This window comes from Anolis sagrei, chromosome 1 (assembly GCF_037176765.1).
Source record: "Anolis sagrei isolate rAnoSag1 chromosome 1, rAnoSag1.mat, whole genome shotgun sequence".
NCBI lineage: Eukaryota > Metazoa > Chordata > Lepidosauria > Squamata > Dactyloidae > Anolis > Anolis sagrei.
In genome coordinates, this window is record NC_090021.1 from 175622852 (window position 1) to 175643967 (window position 21116).

At 42.5% G+C, this 21116-nt stretch overlaps 1 pseudogene; it reads right to left on the minus strand.

The window, feature by feature from the left end:
• Positions 1-6441: 6441 nt before the first annotated feature.
• Positions 6442-6782, minus strand: LOC132761953 (NADH dehydrogenase [ubiquinone] 1 beta subcomplex subunit 1 pseudogene; annotated as a pseudogene).
• Positions 6783-21116: the final 14334 nt, after the last annotated feature.

Consider the following 21116-nt stretch of genomic DNA (forward strand, 5'->3'; position numbering starts at 1 on the left):
GGGATGTCCATTCTGGAGAAAAAACAGAACATCTAGGATGAAATGGTCTCTGAATGAAAGCGTTCCTTGGGTGGTTGGTGTCTGGGGAGTCCGGTACCTTGAATTTTTAGATTCCTTAAGTAATAATTAGATTTAGATAAAGATTTAAAAGAAACAATCTGACCAGAATAACCGAGATGAACTTGGAAAGAGGAAAGCTGGAAAAGAAGAAAGAACAATATGATAGAATACAAGAAGATATAAGAAAACAATGTATTGTCGAAGGTCTTTCATGGCTGAAATCACTAGGTTCTTGTGGGTTTTTTTCGGGCTATAGGGCCATGTTTTAGAGGCATTTCTCCTGACATTTCGCCTGCATCTATGGCAAGCATCCTCAGAGGTAGTGAGGTCTGTTGGAACTAGGAAAATGGGTTTATTATATATCTGTGGAATGGCTGGGGTGGGGCAAAGAGCTCTTCTCTGCTGGACCTAGGTGTGAATGTTTCAACTGACCACCTTCATTAGCATCTGAAGGCCTGGCTGAGCCTGGGAAAATCTTATGTTGAGAGGTGTTAAGATGTGCCTGGTTGTTTCCTCTCTGCTGTTTTGCTGTTGTAATTTTAGAGTTTTTTAATACTGGGAGCCAGATTTTGTTCATTTTCATGGTCTCTTGTGGACAATTTCTGTTGAAATTGTCCACGTGCTTGTGGATTTCAATGGCTTCTCTGTGTAGTCTGACATGGTGGTTGTTGGTGTGGTCCAGCATTTCTGTGTTCTCAAATAATATGCTGTGTCCAGGCTGGTTCCTCAGGTGCTCTGCTATGGCTGACTTCTCTGGTTGAAGTAGTCTGCAGTGCCATTCCACAGATATATAAACCCATTGTCCTAGTTCCAACAGACCTCACTACCTCTGAGGATGCTTGCCATAGATGCAGGCGAAATGTCAGGAGAAATGCCTCTAGAACATGGCCCTATAGCCCGAAAAAACCCACAAGAACCTATAAGAAAACAACTATCAGATCTGAAACTAATTGATATCCCTTTTCTCTTTGCTACAGAGCACATAACAAACTCTGTAATATTTAAGTCAGGGGTCTTCAAACTAAGGCCCGGGGGCTGGATGCGGCCCTCCAAGGTCATTTACCCGGCCATCGCTCAGGGTCAACCTAAGTATGAAACTACTTGAAAGTACGTAATAATAACAACAATCCAATCTCATCAGCCAAAAGCAGGTCCACACTTTCCATTGAAATACTAATAAGTTTATATTTGTTAAAATTGTTCTTAATTTTAAATATTGTATTGTTTTTAAATGTTTTTGCACTACAAATAAGCTATGTGCAGTGTGCATAGGAATTCATTCATGTTTTTTTCAAACTATAATCCGGCCCACCAACAGTTTGAGGGACTGTGACCTGGCCCTCTGTTTAAAAAGTTGGAGGAGCCCTGCTTTAAGTAATGAAAATGAGTGTAATGGAAATGACAAATTAGATGTAATAATCATAACTATGTACATTGCCTTTTCTCTTGTCTCCTCCCCCTGTGAAATATTATATATGGTAAAGATTTAATTTACTAACGAGAATTCCCAAACCCCTTTCTCCCCCTTTTCATTCTCACCTGACTTTTACACCTCTCTCCCTTGTATGTGTGTGGAAAAAATGGAAATGTAATATATATGTGTGTAGATAGATAGATAGATAGATAGATAGATAGATAGATAGATGATAGATAGAGAGATGAAAGAAAGAATTCTAGCAGTGGATGAATGACAAGAAAATGTAATGCCTACCATGGCCACTGGAGTGTACCCAATCTCTACTGGAAATGAGAGCCAGATAGAAGACAGGAAGAATACGATGGTTTTCTTACCTTATTCTACACAGCTCTCCCACCCTTCCATTTCTTCTTTAGCTTTCAAGATTGCGCTAACTACTTTGTTAAAAACAATTACGTTTGCTTATGCGCTAGTACACATGCCTGCCTAAAGCACAAAACAAAAGAAAAACAAAACAAAAAAGTGGCACAACTTCATACAAAATAAAAATGGGAATGGAAAGAAGTCTGAACGCATCTCCCTCTACGTCCCACCCCGGAGTTTGAGATCATCTGGGGAGGCCCTGCTCTCGACCCCACCACTATCACAAGTGGGGTTGGTGGGGACGAGGAGCAGGGCCTTCTCAGTGGTGGCCCCTCACCTGTGGAACTCACTCCCGGGGGAAATCAGGGCATCAACATCCCTCCTCTCCTTCAGGAGGAAATTGAAACATGGTTGTGGGACCAGGCCTTCGGGCAATCTGACAACTAGATAAGGACAATCAGACGACTGGACTGACAGGACTGACAAAGTGGAATTGGAATTTGGACTATGAGATGGCGAACGCTGAGCGTTAATTAGATGAAACTGGTTTTATTGGGTTTATTGGGTTTATTGTTGTAATGCAGAAACTGAGTGTTAATTGTTGAATTGCTGCTATATTGTTTTATTCTATTGTTATGCTGATGCCGGCATCGAATTGTGCCTTTGTAAGCTGCCCTGAGTCCCCTCCGGGGTGAGAAGGGCGGGGTAGAAGTAACCGCAATAAATAATAAATAAATAAATACTGTCTCAGGGTCTTTCCAGACAGGTCCTCTATCCCAGGATCTGATCCCGGGTTTTCTGTTTATCTCAGATTATCTGGCAATGCAGACTCACATAATCCACTTTAAAGCAGAAAACCTGGGAACATATCCTGGGATAGAGAGCCTGTCTCAAAGGAAGGTCATGGTAGACCCCCTCAGGACGACTCTTTCCAAGGTTGTTCCCTCCGATGTGTTTACTGTAGGGTCAACAAAACTCGAAAATGATATGAAGACATAAACAACAGTGTCGACACCTATGTAAATGCCCTTGATTGTATGAGCCTATGCGAGTTGGAACTAATACCTAAATTTAGGTTGCCGAAAATTATGATAGAAAACAACCGGAGAGCTTCTTACCTCAATGGAGAATTAAAAAATATTTCTGATCATGTTTTTTAAGACATATGTTTGAATCAAATACAATTCTAAGTATAACAAAAACAGAAAGTGCACTGCTGTTAACTGTTTTCGTTTGACGTACTGTCGAAGGCTTTCATGGCTGGAATCACTGGGTTGTTGTAGGTTTTTCGGGCTGTATGGCCATGTTCTGGAAGCATTTTCTCCTGACATTTTGCTGCATCTATGGCAGGCATCCTCGGATTTTGTGAGGTCTGTCTATGACCTCACAACTTCTGAATGCTTCTGGAATGCTTCTGGAACACGGCCATACAGCCCGAAAAACCTACAACAACCCAGTGTTTCAGATTGCCTATGTTGAAGAGAAGGCACTTAGTAGCCAAGCTGCAGAATTATAGCATCTTGAAATGACTGACAGCCATGTCTCAATGCTATAGAATCTTGCGATTTGTAGTTTTGTTAGCTATGTAGAGCTCTAGTACCACAGCAAACTACAAATCCCAGGATTCTATATCATTTATCCATGGTAGTTAAAGTGTTATAAAAGTGTTATAATTCTATATCTTGGCTATACTAATCTATTCTAACTTCTATCCCTCATGGGATAGACTTCGTGACCAACCCTTGTATTTCTTGCACCATTTAATAATTAAATTTCAAAGCTGAATTGATTAGATGTGTAACACACAGGAAAAAAATCACTTTTATTTGTATGACTTTGTTTATTTTATAATGAGCTGATGCATCACAGTGGAAAAGCAATAACAAGAATAATATGTTTGGTTGAAGGCTTTCATGGCCGGAATCACTGGGTTGTTGTAGGTTTTTTCGGGCTATATGGCCATGTTCTAGAGGCATTCTCTCCTGACGTTTCGCCTGCATCTATGGCAAGCATCCTCACTACCTCTGAGGATGTTTGCCAAAGATGCAGGTGAAACATCAGGAGAGAATGCCTCTAGAACATGGCCATATAGCCTGAAATAACCTACAACAGCCCACAAGAATAATCTGTTTATTCAACTATCAACAAATTTCATGCCTGGCTGATCACAATGGTGTGAGAAAAATGTGTCATGGGGGTTACATGAGTCCCCTTATACCCATTTGGCAGCTGCTGAATCCAGCTCAAAACACCCCTTAAATTGCTCAAGTTATTTTAAAAGAGACATTCCCAGATGGACCCAGACTCTCAAAACTGCAAAATACAGCAGTTTTGTTCCCTTAGTATACGTACAACCAACACAAATGTGAAAAGGGCAAACATGAAAATAGAAATGTTGTCACTTCTGATGTCAGTTTGGTGTCGTGGTGCCCCTGGCCCCAAGCAGAATTGAGGATTAATAATCAGATTACCTGTCTTGGGTGTCAGATGACGTGCATGTCACCCCTTTATGGTAAAAAGATGGTGAAATGTATTTGAAGCAATCTGATCACCAAAGTCTAATATTTTGTTTCAATAGTGACACAACTGAAACAAAATTAAATCACTTCATTCATGCCTAACTTTCAAAAGGAAGAAGTCCAATGTCAATATTTGGACAAGATACACTGATATGAATCCAGAGCTGTCTTACTTGACTAGAAAGGCACTTGTCCACCTACTACGTTCCTTTGATTTCGGTATCCTGGACTTGCAAATCTAGAATGTTCCTTACACCCCAGAACCAATCTGGGTGTGAGAGCCGTGGGCTGTTGTGGGGTGAAATAACCAAGAAGCTACTTCCTATGGGGAAACTTCTGTTCATCCACCTCTGGGCCGAATCCATTGAGATTTGGATCCTGACATCATGATTCCAGGATTTAAACATTACTTCAAATGATAATATTTCCACAGAATAAGATCAAACCATTTTCTGGTGAAGAAATGTCACATGTGTTGTTGATCTAGACACAGTAAATAAAAATGGGTCCATCCTGAGCTGTAATTGCTTGTGTGAATGTAAATTGGGTTTTTATCTTTTTGTTTATGTTGTTTTGCATCTTTATATGGCATTGAATGTTTACCTCTCTGTATGTTGCAATCTGCCCTGAGTCCCCTGAGGAAGATAGGGCGGGATAGAAAGAAAGTCACATTTACTTATTATTTATTTATTTACTATATTTGCATACCACTCTTCTCAGCCCTCAGAGCGGTTAATAAAGCAAATCCAATACTTAAACATGATAAAAACAGTTAAAATCTAGTTAAAAGAATAACATTATAACAATCAATAAACATCATAACATCTCATCTCGTCTCATAGTTAAAATCAAGATCATTCATTCATAGTTCATTTCTGTACTGGTTTGTGGGGGCACTGCCTGCCAGTCAGTTCTGAAAGCATGGCTGTACCAATGTTTTCCTGAATATGCTGAATGAACAAATACATTGGTTTACACTCATTCATCTTCTTGAGTGAAGGGCTACCTAAGCAGTTGGCCCTTCACTACAGCAAATCACAGCATTTGACAATGACACATGGTGACCTCAGCTGGAGCGCCATGGAAACTGATGACACCGGAAAGACAGTTAAAAAAATATCAGTTGATGGTTGCCATCGAGTGTATTGGTTGCCTTCGAGTGTATCGAGTGTTGGAGTGTATTTCCCATTGAGGAAAAGCGAATATTCTGAGGATAGGAGATATAGAGTTTCATCCTTTTAAGTGGTAAGCTCTATCCTGTCTTAGTTTGTGAAATGATTCTAGAGTCAGAAAAAGACACAGGAAAACAAACACCCAAATTGGGTATATATTAGGCCTGGGTAACAACGGAAAAATTTGTTTCTAAAATCGATTCGTTTTATGGGGTTTTTTGCGTTTCGATATTTAAAAGTATTCCTAATTTTTTCTTTTAAAAAGTTCGATATTTACAAAATTTCGTAAATGTTAAAAAAAATTACGAAACATTAACGAAACAATTACGAAACAATTACGAATCGATTCGTTAATGGTGGACGCGACCGCGCAATACGCTAAAAAACCTCCAAATGGGACAGGGGGAACTTCTGAAGCTTCCCTCTCCCTCTGTTGTCGACTGTTGGTGTGATATTATAATTTTTTTTCACTAATTAAACAAAAAACAACTATAAAACTTTCCCCAGACATGCGGAAATAATAACGAAACGACCTCAAACCGATAACGAAACGAATACATAATGAATCCGAAGCATTTACGAAACGAATTGAAAAATTCGTTTCATTTTTAAGTTGCTCCAGAATGGTTCGTTATCGCTTCGTTATCAAAAAAAATAACGAATTTTTAACGAATTACGAATTAACGAAACGAAACCACCCAGCCCTAGTATATATCTATCTGACATTAGTTCTGGTTCATTCTTTTTTTTCTTTTTTTTAAGGCTGGTTGTCATTTTCTTTTTATTTAAAGGTGGAAAAAAGATCTCATGTGTATGTCCCCAGAGAAGAAATTCCAGAAATGCAAACTTTAGAATTTTACTCTAACGAAAAATAAATGCAATGACATTCATTCATAATTGGGAAAAAAAATGTTATGTGTTTCTTCTTAAAAGTAACTTCTTAAGCTCCTGCTAAAGTCATGAATTGAATAGATGGCCTGGGACTAACAATTTTTGTTTCACTCAATGACACAATCATCTCATTTGAAACATTATCTCCATGTGACGACTTCTCCAGGTTTCAATTCCCTGTGATATAATTTGCTTTTGTTTCTGAAGAAGCTCATCATTTCTCCTGTCAAAGTAACATCCCACCACAAATCCAATCGGAACCAACGTCAGGGCCCAGTGATCTCGCACAAGCTGGAGGATATTCAGCATAGTTACTCTCCTTCAGGCCTTCTTTTTCTCTCTGGTTCATTCTTGGGTGGGAGACACTAAATCATCAATCCCATGTGCTGTAGGCTATATTTCAGAAGATGCAATTGGCAAAGGATCGCTGCCTTGTCATGGCGCTGGAGCTTGAGCACCTCAATGATGCCACGAGCGAAACCGTGAAGGGCCACCCAAGACGGGTCGGTCATGGCAGAGAGGTCAGACCAAGCGCGATCCCTGGGGAAGGCAATGGCAAACCGCCCCAGTATTCTTGCCAAGAAAACTAAATGGACCAGCACAACCAGAGATATGTCGGTATGCCATGGGAAGATGGGGCTCCCAGGTCGGAAGATGGCCAAAATGCTACCGGGGAGGAGCAGAGAGTGGGGTAAAAAAGTCTCCAAACTTTTCCGCTTAGACCTTGGAAGTGGAAATGCAACATTGGCAGATTAAATAAAAACTAATTTGTTGGTCCTTCACAACATCTAAAACAGCTGCTTGAGATCCCTACCTCTGCCTAAGAGCAGGACCATTGAACTCCTTCTCTCAACATCTGCTAGGGAGAGTCTGCAATGAGCAGAGTGTTGGACTAGATGACCCTAGAACTTCCTTCTAACTCTTAGATTCTATAGTTCTGTGACTCTATGGACCTCTTCACATGCGGGTTTTAATGGCCCCTTTCCCCTCTTTGGGATGGGGAAGGGGGCAATGTGCGCTGCTGTCCTCTGATGAGGACAGGGTGCCAACGTGCCTTGTCCCATCCCCACCATATGATGGGGAAAGGAGAGAGGGCACGCTGGGCACCTGCTGGTGAAACGGCATGGTGTGTGAAGAGGTCCTATGACTCCTTCTCCAAAGACACCAACTCTCTTTGTGTGGGAAATAGGAGTCCGAGAGTATGTGTGAGAGAGACAAAGAGCATTTGCAAAATTCATTGAGCTACTGAACTTTGGTTTGCTTTGTTAAAAGGAAAATAAAGGAAGGGGAATATTTTTTTGAAATTTTCCATAAATCTGAAATACTACCAATGAATGCTGCATGATTCAATGGGACGTATCATAGAATCATAGAATCAAAGAGTTGGAAGAGACCTCATGGGCCATCCAGTCCAACCCCCTGCCAAGAAGCAGGAATATTGCATTCAAATCACCCCTGACAGATGGCCATCCAGCTTCTGTTTAAAAGCTTCCAAAGAAGGAGCCTCCACCACACTCCGGGGCAGAGAGTTCCACTGTTGAATGTATGTGTGGATATATGTTTGAAGCAGGCATGGGGGGGGGGGGGGATGTATGTGCAGCTGAAGATGGAGAATATTGCTTCCAACTCTTTCTCAGTCTGAGCCAAACCAGACCTTAAGCCCCCCCCCCCCATTCCCAGTGCTCCGTATTGCCTCAGCTGGTGCCATAAAAACTTTATCTCCCCTTTCACCTCTCTGCGTATGCTCTTCAGCAGTCTGGTATATAAGATAAGAAGCTTGGCAAAACACATTATGGTAGAAGCATTCATATTTCTACTGATGCTGAGATGATGAAAGGTGTTTCACACATTAATGCTCATCTGCACAATTGCAAGACAGACTGTACTGCATTAATCTGAGATGACTTCGTCTTACATACATAGTTCTAATTAGGAATAATGGCCCATGTATATTTTGTGTCTGCACCTCCGTCACAAGCATGGTTGGTGGGGAGAAGAGAGAGGGCCTTCTCGGTGGTAGCCCCCCTCCTCTGAAACGCCCTTCCAAAGGAAATAAGACAGGCCCCATCCCTCCCCTCCTTTCGTAAGAGCTTGAAGACCTGGTGGTTGTCAGAGTTTTATATTATTTAGATCATTTCTTAAGTGAAAAATGGGTAAGTGATTGTAAGAATCATGTCCAGTCATTGTATGACCAGCAACAGTCAAGCCACCTGTGAGAGCTTAGCTACTACAAATTAAGAGACTGAGAATGTAGAAAGTAGAGAAGAGAAGGAGTAGAGAATGCTGATGGTGATGATGAGATGAGAGACTCTCATGAGAGCTAGAAGAAGAGGAATAGATTCCTGTAAAAGCTCAAGGAAGGTTTGCTGGAATATTGGGATCCATGGATTGAAACTGTTATTTGTGACTATTGCATAAACATTTACTTTATTGGAAGAAAGTTTGTCTTCTGTGGATTGTATTATTTTTCTCAACGGGGCGCAGCTTCCAAGAAGGGGGTTTGAATGTTCGAAAAACAACCCCAACTATAAAGCAGCAACACCGTAGCTGCAACAGTGGTTTCAACAAGACCAGTTCTAACTTAGTCTTACACATTGTCGAATACGGCCTTCTTCTTCCTACCAATTCCCCAGATCACTTCCTCTAATCGGCCCCGGAAGGAACAGCCACAGACCCGTACCTCATATTATTGTTGCTTGCACAAATCTTGGCCCGGACTTTTAAATTTTTAAATTGCCTTGAACAGGCAGGATTATTTTTAATGTATGTCTGTTATGGCGATAATTTTTATGCTTATATTGTTTTGTTAATCTTATGGTTATGTTGTTTTACTTTGCATGTTTTGTGATGTTACCTGGGAACTGCTCTGAGACCCCTCGGCAAGATTCAGAGTGGTTATATAAATAAAGTTGTTATTATTATTATTATTATTATTATTATTATTATTATTTAATATGGGCAGGCTCATATAAGGGACGAGTGGCTGGCGTTCTATGAGTGACCAATGCCAGCCACAACAGGGAGGATTTTGCTGCCTACCTTGTGTAATCTCTCCCCCCACACCACCACCACCACCACCACCATTTGAAACTCATCTGTTACCTATAGAAGTACACACATCACTGGCATGACCATTTAGTGGTTGGTGGAGAGAACTTGGTGGTGATGAAATCTCCAGCTATTTCTCTATAGCTGGCTATGCAGTGATAAAGGCATCCCCTGGGGTCCTCTAGAGGTCCTGAGGATGGTGTTGTTTTGCATCTAGCTGCCAGGACATAGTTCCCTTTCCTTACACTCCACTGGTCGCTAAATTGCAGGGTTGTTGGTGAGAGGGGGGAGTAGGCAATAACTGGGTCAAAGAATAGTAGAATAATTGAGTTGGAAGAGACTACATGGGCCATCAAATCCAAACCCCTGCCATTCAGGCAAAACACAATGAAAGTTCCCCTAAGAAAATGGATATCCAGCATCTGATTAAAAGTTTCCAAGGAAAGAGCTTCCACTACACTCTGAGGCAGAGAGTTCCACTGCTGAACAGCTCTTCTTATGGTCAGGAAGTTCTTCCTTGTGAGCATGTAGAACCTCCTTCCCTGTCATTTCAGCCCATTGTTCTGAGTCCTAGTTTCGAGGGCAGCAGGAAATAAGCCTGCACCCTCTTCCTTATGACATCCTTTCACATCTTTATACCTGCCTATCGTGTCGCCTCTCAACCTCTTTTCTGCAGGCTAAATATGCCCAGTTCTTTAAGACGCTCCTCATAGGGCATGGTCTCTAGATCTTTGATCATTTGAGTTGCCCTCCTTTGAACACCTTCCAGCTTATTAATATCACTTTTGAACTGTGGTACCCAGAATTGGACACACTACTCTAGGTGAAATCTGACCAAAGCCAAATAGAGGGACACCATGTCTTCCCTCAATCTAGATACTATACAGGGACTGTGGAAGTCATCCAGTTCTTATTTAGGGTATTTTCTACTGTGAGAGGGGAATTGAGGCAAGGACCCTGCTTCTGCATGTCATAATGGATGTCACTCACAAAAGGGAATGGAAATGTCAATCAGGTACTTCCTGATTCACAAGGGAACAGATCCCTGTTGATCACAGCAGGCATGGTCGCGTTGGGCTAATATGTAACAACACAACTAAAGTATGTAACAACACAACTAAAGTCATCTTCTAGGTTCACAGCTGATAATGAATGCTTCATTTCTTTACATGAATCTGTGCAGACTTTCAGGTTTGCTCAGGCCCAGCATCTCCACAGGCACATTTCACATGGACAAGAGGAAGGCCCTTCTGAGTGGTCTCTCCCAGACTATGGAAATCCACTCCAGTGGCAGGGAAAGGCTCTTTTATTCAGGCTGGCTTTTGCCAGTTCACTGACTGCTGAAGAAAGTGGTGCATTCATTAGCCAATGTATTAAATTTGGCTAGATTTTTATATTTTGTTTATCTACATTTTGTTACAAGTTTTTGGGAGCATCTCTGGTGATCAATGTGTAAAGTGATGCATGAAGGGTGCTTGCTTTGTGAGAGCCCATTGCCTCAGCCTTATCTTCTCATTCCCTGGGCAGCCCTGCTTGGTCCTATATAAGCTTATAGGTTTTTAAAAAACAAATTAGTGAAAATAACAAGGGATGCTGATGCAGGGCTGACATATTTCCCTATATTTTGTTACAGATGGCTCGCAAGCCCAGCAAAACACCAAGCCTCCTAGAGGAATTTAATATTAAAGAAAATTTCAACGCCATCGATCTGCTGGTTCTGTAAGTTTATACACTTTTCTTAACCCTTGTATGTGTATGTGTTGTTGTAGTAGTTATAGAGGATGTATTCCCTTATATGACTTCCCCCTTCTTTTCTAGATGAGCAGCAAATCATAAATAATTTGAACTGCACCCAAGAATTGCATTCCCTTCATCAATACAGGAGGTTTCTGCACACCCAATTTTTTAGAATAGCGTGAACAGTACCATAGTTTGATTATGTTTATTTTATTTCTTGAGATATGTCCGAGTGTGGTGTAGTGGTTGGAGTACTTGGGAGTTGTAATCCCTGATGGCTCATGAAACACACTAGGTGAACCTTGCATAGTGACTGTGTTTCAGACTGACTCACCTCACTGTTTTTTAAGGGTAACATCAAGAGGAAAACACACAAAAAATCATATTGAACATGTGGTTGCTCCATTTCACAGCAGGGTTTGCAGCCTTCTTAATATTGTTACACATATCCTGAAAAGCAAGACAATTCATCAAATGTCATCAGTGTAGTAGAGCAGAGTTTCTCAAACTGTTCTCCTCCAGATGTTTTGAACTTCAGATCCCACAATTCTTAACAGCAGGACTATTTTAATAAGAAGCACTTAAAATACACACTCACATGTTCTCCTCTCCAGCAGAGACCATGCTTTCTTCCAGTGGCAGCATGTTAGCATCTGTGTTGGATCTACACTGCCAAATAATGGCCTTTGAATTGCATTATATGGTCAGTGTAGTACAGTGGTACCCAACCTGTGGGCCCCAGCCCATAGGTGGGCCGTGAGACCTAAAATAAAGTCCGTGAGAGGGACAGAAGGAAGGAAGGAAGGAGACGCCAGCACATTGCCCTCGCCCATGCTTTCTCGGATGGCAGATAAGACTCACCTGGTGACACGCACGAGGGGGCGAGAGAGAAGCAGAGGGAGAGAATTGCCCCATGGTTGGCATGGAGACACATCACTAAAGAGCGTGGAGCCGGTGGGTCAGTCCGCGCATGGGGAAGAGGGCAGGCTGTCATTGGTTGGCATGGCGATGTCTTGGCTTGATGTTTGGGTCCAGGGGCTGCTTGTCAGGTGCCTCTCCCTTTTGCCATGGCTCTGAAGCATCCCAAGAGCAGAGGTGGTGGGGGGACCCCTACAACCCCAGGGACTGTTAAGGACAGTTTCTTTGGTCTTGCTCTCTGCTTTTTGTATTTTTTTTTTCAACCTCGGCTCCCTCCACTTTCTTTTTTACATGAGCATTAACAAAATCCATAGATAATAACACAAAAAAATTTATAGGTGTCTTCATTTTTAGGCCTGTTCCTGGGGTTATTTGGTTTACTGATTCAGAAAATTGCATTGGATAGACCACATTAGCTCTAGATGATTAAATATGGTTTTCTGTGGGCGAGCAGATGGCCACTTCTTGATGGCATATGTTCTGTATCAGAAACTAGAACTGATGTGCTCTATCCAATATAATTTTCTGAATCAGCATCACAAATAAGCAAACTAAATCTAAAGTTGACCAAAAACTGATTTGTAACCCTTTTGGTGCTAATGGTGAAGAGTGGTCGGTGGTCAAGTGGTCCCTGGTCAAAAACAGGTTGGAAACCTGTTATAGTTTGAACTGCACTGAATTACATTATATGGGTCTACACTGCAGTGCCTATATAATGCAGTTCAAACTGCATTATTTGATGGCATAGATCCAAGTTTAGTCAGTGGAGGTACTAGTGCAGTGGTTTTCAACCTGTGGGTCCCCAGGTGTTTTGGCCAATATTACCCGTATTGGGGTGTGAGGGTGCGTGGCGTGGTGTGGGTGGGTGGAAGGAAGGAACAGCATGGAGGAAACAAAGCACCAGCGTTGTAGCAGGTCTCTCTGGCCTGGCCTCTGTGTTGTACATTGCCTCAATAATCTAGATCTCCCATCAATTCAAGCCACTCTTTGAACACAAACTATCCTTCCTAAAGGTGTGAAATCAACTTCCAAAACCACAAAGGCCTCTCTCTGCTGTTTGTTTCCTTTGTTTGCCTTGCATTGCCAGAAAAGACACTACAAATCCCATATAGTCAAAATATTCTCCTAAAGGTGTGAAATCAACTTTAACGAAGCAATTCAGAAATTTCAAAACATTCGGAAAGTTTCTAAATTTTTTAAAGAAAAATTCGGAATTCAATTCTGAATCATAGAATAGAATCATAGAATCAAAGAGTTGGAAGAGACCTCATGGGCCATCCAGTCCAACCCCCTGCCAAGAAGCAGGAATATTGCATTCAAATCACCCCTGACAGATGGCCATCCAGCCTCTGTTTAAAAGCTTCCAAGGAAGGAGCCTCCACCACACTCCGGGGCAGAGAGTTCCACTGCTGAACGGCTCTCACAGTCAGGAAGTTCTTCCTAATGTTCAGATGGAATCTCCTCTCTTGTAGTTTGAAGCCATTGTTCCGTGTCCTAGTCTCCAAGGAAGCAGAAAACAAGCTGGGATTTGTTTCCCAGCGCTGTTTCCCAGCGCCCCCTACATCCGAAACGGGTTTTGAGCCATTTTTTTTTGGCTCAACCAAGCCAAACAATTATAGCACTAAATTCCTACTTTTACTTCCATGATAATATTTGGTGGAACCCCAGGATCTGCAGTTGAGGGTAGGATGCTTAGTGCTCTCTGTCAAAGAGATATAGCATCTCACCAAACTAAAATACTCAGATTTCCATTGGATGGATCCATGCCAGGTAAAATTAAATCATAGCACTACAATCGCGTAGTGAAAAAGAATCCTAAACTCAGAAGATACCACTAGGCCAGTGTTTCTCAACCTGGGGGTAGGGACCCCTGAGGGGGTGTCAGAGGGGTCACTGAAGAGCATCAGAAAACATAGTATTTTCTGTTGGTCATGGGGGGTTCTGTGTGGGAAGTTTGGCCCAATTCTATCTTTGGTGGGGTTCAGAATGCTCTTTGATTGTGGGTGAACTGGAAATCCCAGCAACTACAACTTCCAAATGTCAAGGTCTATTTTCCCCAAACTCCACCAGGGTTCATATTTGGGCATGTTGAGTATCCGTGCCAAGTTTGGTCCAGATCCATCATTCTTTGAGTCCACAGTGCTCTCTAGATGTAGGTGAACTACAACTCCCAAACTCAAGGTCAATGCCCACCAAACCCTTCCAGTATTTTCTGTTGGATGTGGGAGTTCTGTGTGCCAAGTGTGGTTCAATTCCATCATTAGTGGAGTTCAGAATGCTCTTTGATTGTAGGTGAACTATAAATCCCAGCAACTACATCTCCCAAATGACGAAATCAACCCTCCCCCAACCCCACCAGCATTCAAATGTCGGTGTATTAGATATTTGTGCCAAATTTGGTCCAGTGAATGAAAATACATCCTGTATATCAGATATTTACATTACGATTCATAACAGGAGCAAAATTACAGCTATGAAGTAGCATCGAAAATATTGTTGTGGTTGGGGTCAGCACAACATGAGGAAATGTATTAAGGGGTCGCGGCATCAGGAAGGTTGAGAACCACTGCACTAGGCACAGTGTTCTTTCTATCTTTGGGAGTCTCAAAACAAACGAGAAACCGTCCAGTTCTTTGTAGTGCATTGGGTCACAATTCCTTAGAAACACAAGGTACTTTTCAAACCGTTATTTCCCCAGGGTTTGTACTGCATTAAGCTTCAGCAATTGTCATCTCAAAAGTACCACTAGACATAACTACCCTATCAGTCTTGAGAAAGCTACACAAATTGGATCACAGTGCTTTGTCATGTGAATGTTTACATCAACAGGTTACTAATAAATAATACTATCCAATCAACTTTTTGTCCAGTTTTCTGGGTTTTCCACATTTAAAACCAGTTAAAACCGCAGGGCTATTGCTGGCTTTATCAGGAAGCAGATGGAGGATTTCTGTGTTGTTATAGTATCTTCTTTTGTTCTTTTGTAGCGATGAAAACCTTGAATTGCCAGCAAGAAGGAGGAGGTTTGAGAGGCGGCTGGTAAGTAGAATTGCCCATTTTTAATCTCCTTGGTCAGTTAAGAAATTCCTCTTCTCTTGTAAGGCATTGGTGGAAATGAAAAACTTGGAAATTGTTGGTCTGTGTTTGAAAGCATTTGAGATCAATTACTACTATTCTAGATATGGCAGATGAGTTACCAATGTATGCTGGGAAAGAAAATCTAATTGGAATAATGTATTGTCGAAGGCTTTCATGGCCGGAATCACTGGGTTGTTGTAGGTTTTTTCGGGCTATATGGTCATGATCTAGAGGCATTCTCTCCTGACGTTTTGCCTGCATCTATGGCAAGCATCCTCAGAGGTAGTGAGGTCACCTCACTACCTCTGAGGATGCTTGCCATAGATGCAGGCGAAACATCAGGAGAGAATGCCTCTAGACCATGGCCATATAGCCCGAAAAAACCTACAACAACCCACTAATTGGAATATTTGCCAAGAGGCAGTGAACTAATGAGAAGTGTGGAAATCAAGAATGGTCAAGAACTTGAGCTACCAGAAGCTATCAAAACTGTCCAGTTTTCATGGAAAGTTTTGCTTTAGATCACATTTTAATCTATGTTTGAATACTGGTTTTGCAGGCTGAACTGTAGGCAAACTCAGGACAGGATCCTCTTGGTGGTTAACAATGGTCTGTCCACGATTGATGCCAATTTAGTACTTTCTCAGGCACGTACAAGGAGGTGTATACAGTACATCCTTAAGCAGTACTTCTCCCAACTCTACAATGGAGAGAACACAGATGCCCATTGACTGCAAGGGCATACCTGGCAACTAAGAGAAAAGGAGCTTTCTGGACTTCCAGTATAAATAAGCTAGTGAAGGTGTACACTCTGCCAGCTTCCAATAAGATCTCAGCCTTAATTTAACATTTTATTTCATGACTAGCTGTACCCGCCACACGTTGGTGTGACCAACCTTCCCTCCCTCTTTTTCTCCCTCCTTTCTCTCCTTCCTTTACTCCTCCTTCCTTCCTTCCTTCCCTTATTTCCTTCTGTCTCCCCTTCCTTCCTTCTCTACCTCTTCCCTTTTTCCTTCCTGGCCATGTGTTGTCGTGGCACTTTGTGGAGAAATAGGAAAGAAAGAAAAGAGAAATAACTGGTTTCTAATATATGTGGTTTGATATTGCTTGTGGGTATACAATGTTTTTGATGTTCCATTGTCTGTGGAGATGTAGAGACAGATAGGTATATGGTTTATTATATCTATGTCTGCCTAGCCATCTGTTTGGAGGGCTTTGATGGTGTATTATTGCATGATAGAAGAGGGTTGGAGTAGATGGTCTTTGGGGGCCTCTTCCAGATGTATGTTCTCTATCATGTGTCTATGTATGGGTATGTATATGTGTGTGTGTTTTCAATTCTGTGGCTGGCTGGCCATCTGCCTGGCGGGTTCTGATGGTGTCTTCTTGTATGGTAGAAGAATGTTGGGCTGGATGGCTCTTGGGGTCTCTTCAGATGTGTGATACCTGTCATGGGTGTGCATGTGAGTCAATGTGGCTGGCTGGCCATCAACCTGGAGGGCTTTGTTGGTGTTTTTTGCCTGGCCTGCCTGTGGGCCACTCAGGTTCAATGGAAGAGAAAGGATAGGGAAAGAGGAGGTTTCAGATATACTGGATGTGATTTTGTAATGGTTGTGGGTAGGTAATATTTGTGGTGGCTCCACTGGATCTCTTTCTTTGTCCGCTAACCCTTTATAGCAGGAGAATAGCAGGGGTGTGGCTTCCTCGTTGGCCGTGTCCCCGTGTTATTTCCTGCTGAGATAGGCCATAGGGCCCTCCCAGGGAGAGATCCCAGTGTCTCCTTCTCTCTGTTTTTCAAACTCTGGCTACCAGCATTGAAAAACTCTGAAATCAGAACAGTAAATAACAGCACACCACTCAGAAAACAGAGGAATTCCAGCATAAACCAATCAGGGCCAGGTAACATCTTCCAAGGAAGGATTCCCCCAGACAGGAAGATGCCAGGCTTTGAAGCAGCAAGGCTCTTTATTGTTAATCAAGGTGTCACTTGGGTCTAGTAGAAAAGAGTCCTTCCTCCCAGCCTGAATCTTCCATCGATATATAAAGGGAGGCCTCCCACAGGATAGTAAAACATCCTGGCAAACCCCTATGCGCAAAGCAGGAGAGAGAGACAGAGAAGAAGGGTGAACATGTCCAAAGGGAGGGGGGCTGAGGAGGGCAAAACCATATACAAAATGGAGGGGGTGTATGTTAAGCGACCAGCAGTCTCCGTCCCACTGAGGGTGCCCCCTCCCCGGCTCAATCTGGGGTTGTGGGGACCAGGAGCCTCACTCTCTGCCTGTGCAGCTCCTCGGGGAAGTTCAGTGGGGCAGCCCGGGTGGACTGGAAGGAAGGCAGCAGCGGTGGTCGGCAGGGAGCACACCGGGGAGGGGGGAGGGGCTGGGCCAGCGCTGGACAGAACCATCCGGCATTTGGGAGGGAGCCTTCGTGACACATGGAGAGGAAGAAGAGACCAAGAAGCCCAAAGATTTGGGGGGGGGGGGGGGGGTGTTGTGCGCATACGCCCTGTCATCTTGTAGACATAAAAACCGCTACAGCATTATCATTTTAAAAATTGGCTACAGGTATGATTTGCATTTGAAGCCTGCAAATTAGATTCAACACACGTTTTGGAAACACCGGGAGGCTTAGACCTTAAAATGAAATTGATCAGTGAAAAGAAGGGGGGAACATGTGAAACATTCCCCTAAAATCCAAATTTGCTAAATATGACTGAGTTTTTAATTGCAGTTTTGGGAAACCTAGAATGAGATTTCTTTCCTAGGCAAGCAGAAGAGCGGAAGGACATGTATGGGTCATTGATTTATTCAGATGGATTATTTAGCGGCATGAGAAATAACGTCATGCATTTTTTTTCCTTTTCAGAAAACACCAATGTCAAAAGACTTTATTGTTTATTACCAAAACTTTGACGACAGTAAGTACAATGCACTAGTTCTTTTTGACTTCTTTTTGACATTTTGGCATTATGTAATTATATGATTGTATTTTAATGTTTTAGTGAATTATGGGATGCAATGTTTTAAATCATTGTTTATGAATCTTTTGCTGTGAATCGGACTGAGTCCCTCTGCGGAGGTTGAGAAGACCGGTCAGGCATGTAGCCGGGGGGGGGGGGGGGGCTCGGGGGGCTTCAGCCCCCCCCCCCCGAAATTCTCATGATGGTTTTACTGGTGCATTATTTAAACTGTTATGTTTATTCATATCATGATCTGATCACCATACTCAATATATCCCATATGCATGGAGGTATTGGGGTAATGATACAAAAGGTTTGCTAGGCTAGACCCTCTTTCACTCAGACTCAGCCCCCCCCTCCGAAACTTAGCCCCCCCCCAAACCCCCCTGAAAAAAATTCAGTCCCCCCTGAAAGGAAATCCTGGCTACGGGCCTGAGACTGGTATATAAAAGTCCTAAATAAATAAATAAATAAATAAATAAATAATAGTTGTTTTGGGGTACACTGTTATTAATTATAAAGGAGGCACAATTCCTCATTCTTGTTTCTTGCCCTCCCTTCACCAACATGTCTTCTACAAACAGATGTTTCTGCCAGTGGTAGTCTACTAGGACAGTAGAAATTTCTTACATGCTAACATAAATATAAAGAGGGTTCCTTATTCCATGGAATACGTACAATCAGTTGAATATTGTTGCCATTCCTCTTCAGACTGTCCCACCAACAAGGGATGCTCGGGGGGGGGGGGGGAGTGTCCCTTTCTGGTCTCTTTGCTTACAGTTCTTGTAAAAGGCTATAATGGAGCCCAACCACGTTTCAGTTGTACAGGTCGAGTACCTTTTATCTGAAATGCTTGGGACCAGAAAGGTTATGGATTTTGGCTTTTTTATATATTTTCTGGATATTTGAATGCCTGGATTTGCACATATGTACATAATGAATTACTTTTAAGACGGGATTGAAGACAAGGCATGAAATTAATGTGTTTCATTTATGACAATGTTTGCAATAAATTTGTGCAGGAAGCAAAGTCAGTGTACATAGAGCCACCAAAGGGGTCGTTCTCTCCACCATCCAGCCATACTTTGGAGTATTTTACATTTTGAAATTCTGGATAAGGGATACTCAGCCTTCTTTCTCTGCCTTTCCAAATTCCAGAGCCAACACTGGCTTTGTATTTTGAGTAATCAGCTTGCTCAGTTTAAATTTCAGTTGTATTTAATTCATGTTTTGTTACTGAATCCATGACATGAATATGCGCAACCAAAAAAATCTGCAAAATGCAGAGCAGCTTTTGTGATTTTCCAAAAGTCATAGATAAAGGTAGAAAGTTTGGTACTTGGTGAAGAGTATCCCTCTCCCCAGACCACATTGAAATATTAAATGGTGTTTGATAGGAGAATAAGGGAAGTACCTATTAATGTCAAGAAAAACAAAGCTGATTATTAGGCTTGGGTAAATTTGTTCGTTAGTTTCTAAAATCGTAATTAATTTGGATTAAAATTACCTTTTGATCCAATTTTGAGCCATGCAGGAATAGTGGGAGGAGCAATTCCGAACTGAAACAACTTGCCTGTTGTTCGGAATTATTTTCAGATGTGGCTTTGCACGCTCAGCGATGCAAAGAGGGATGAGGTGGACATGGCTAAGAATAGCTCTTCCTGAAGGCCATGCCCGCAGCAACCTCCAAGGAGAGCTGTGCTTAGCCGTGCCCACCTCGTCCCTCTGCATGGCAGCTCTCCAGGGAAGGGAAGCTGCAAGATTTCAAGACGAACACTTTTAAAATCTCGCAGCTTCCCTCCCCTGACGAGCTGTCATGCAGAGGGACGAGGGGGGCGCGGCTAAGCACAGCTCTCCTTGGAGGTCGCTGGGGGCATGGCCTTCAGGAAGAGCTGTGCTTAGCTACGCCCACCTCCCTCTGCAATCCATCACCGTTTGTCGCCACCCAAGGAAGGGAAACTGCGAGGTTAGTTTTAAAATCTCGCAGTTCCCTTCCCTGGTGGCGAGCTGCGATGCGGAGGGACGAGGCAGGCGTGGCTAAGCACAGCTCTTCCTGAAGGCCACTGGGGGCGTGGACTTCAAGAAGAGCTGTGCTTAGCCACGCCCGCCTCGTCCCTCTGCATCACAGCTCGCCGCAAGGGAAGGAAGAGAAATTGCGAGATTTTAATGGTTCTGGAGGGAGGGAGGGGCACCTCCCATTAACGAAGCAAACGAAGTGATTCGTATTTCCTGATATTTCCGATCTTTTTTTTCAAGAAAATTTCGGAAATAATTTCAAAATCGAATCACCAGTGCCCCCTACATCGGAAACGGGTTTTGAACCTTTTTTTTTTTTGGATCACCCAAGCCTACTGATTATGATTCAAAAGGCATTACCTGAGACAAAGGGCTAGTTCTTGTATTGGCTCAGACAGTCCATTCTCATGCCAGAAGGAATTTCATTAGCTATAAATCACCCATGCTTGGCTATGTCAAATCTGATTCTGAATATACTCAGAGCTGAGAAAATATCCTCTGTGATTCCATGTTGTCTCTTTGCAGCATCATTGCTCTTTTGGCCTGGATCTTTGTTAGAAGCAGTTTTATACTCCTGAGCTCTCTTCCTTCTCTTAAGTGGCTGGAAGCTCTTCCTCTCCTTTCCCTAAGATTGTCCCTGCAGAATGGGCTATAGCAGGGAAAGACTGAGCAGGGTCAAGGGCATTTCAAAGAAGGAAGGCCTGCTCTCCAGATTATTTTTTGTCCTGGTCTAGAGAAAATGATCTGTCAGTTGCTGCTAGGATAATAATCCAATGGGCTTTGACTTTCAGATATTTCTCATGGGTGAGGCTGCATGCTGTCTTGGGTTTTAACATGCCTAGTGTGATACGGTAGATAGGAAAGTGAAGGATACATCTGGACAACACCTGAATTTAACATTTGTTATAATCTCAATTGCCACCTTCTTTCTGTGAAAC